The sequence below is a fragment of the Corvus brachyrhynchos genome, unplaced genomic scaffold (genome assembly GCF_000691975.1).
Source record: "Corvus brachyrhynchos isolate BGI_N302 unplaced genomic scaffold, ASM69197v1 scaffold56, whole genome shotgun sequence".
Classification (NCBI taxonomy): domain Eukaryota; kingdom Metazoa; phylum Chordata; class Aves; order Passeriformes; family Corvidae; genus Corvus; species Corvus brachyrhynchos.
Genome location: NW_008238664.1, coordinates 6,184,378 through 6,185,519, shown reverse-complemented (window position 1 = coordinate 6,185,519; position 1,142 = coordinate 6,184,378).

Here is a 1,142-nt window from a genome sequence, read left to right as displayed (position 1 = left end):
TATCTTTCTCCTCTCATTTTGAAGGAGCTCATGCCTCTCTGCTGGATACACGTAAAAGCTTCTTGCAAAACAGTCCAAGTTTGCAGGAGTTGGGCAGCACAGGCTTGATTGGGACAGGATGGGTTTGGATGGCTGCCTGTATCTAAATGCTTCGAGCTGCCAATATGGAGAACATGCTGGCTGTACACACTGCTGAAACAGCGATGCCCACTTGGCAAAGGCTGGTTTCCACATATGCACATGTGAGAGGGCAACCACTCTTCACTTCTTCGGAGAAATGCAACAGGAAAGGCAGAGGGATTTTCCCTTCCCTCCCTGCCCCAAATCCACCTCCCACTCCTGGAAAGTCATGGGCAATTCAACACCTGCAAGTCAAACTGCTCAGAATAGCCATGGTAACAAAGCTGGGAGACTTGCACCCTGAACCAGTGCCTCCCAAATCCTGCAGGAGCTGTGGAGCAGTTGGAGAAGGTAAGGAGAAACACCTGAAGACAAGTTCTAGGACAGGGAGGTGAGTAAAATAAAAAAACCTGTTTCTAAAAATTGTTTCTGCATCAACAAAAAGGCACCAGAGAAGCATTCACCCTTCATGCCAAGTGCAGGGCACAGCATGTCCACCTCTGCTGCCACCCAGCACCAGATGACCCAGGATGCCAAGGTCTTCTATCAGGCTCTGCTTGTTGCAGGCTGCTACAAACCCACCCCCTGCTGAAAACTGGAGGCAGCTATCACAGGAAAAGACGCATGAAGCAGAAGGGAAGGGAAATCTGCTGCATTGTTCCCCATGTTTTTGTAAAGCCACAAACACTCCTATAAAAAAACCTGTATAAAAACTGTAGAGAAATTTTCTGGGCAGTACTGGCCCCAAGTGATACTCCCAGAGCACCTAGGTAAGTTGGGTCTAGGGGGCTTCAGTTTCCTGACACACAACTCAAGGAAAGCTGGTGCCTTCCCCTTTCTTTTGGGAACAGGCCCCAGCAGCCCCATGGAACAAGGCTTGAACAGATCCTCTGCCCTCCCCAGAGATTTCTTTCTGCAGAGGTGTTTGGAAAGGGAACAAAATACCCCTGAGGACAGACACGGGATGCGCCACTTCTCTGTGGCATGGGCTTGTGGGCTTTTCTCCCAAGCAGGGACAGGTG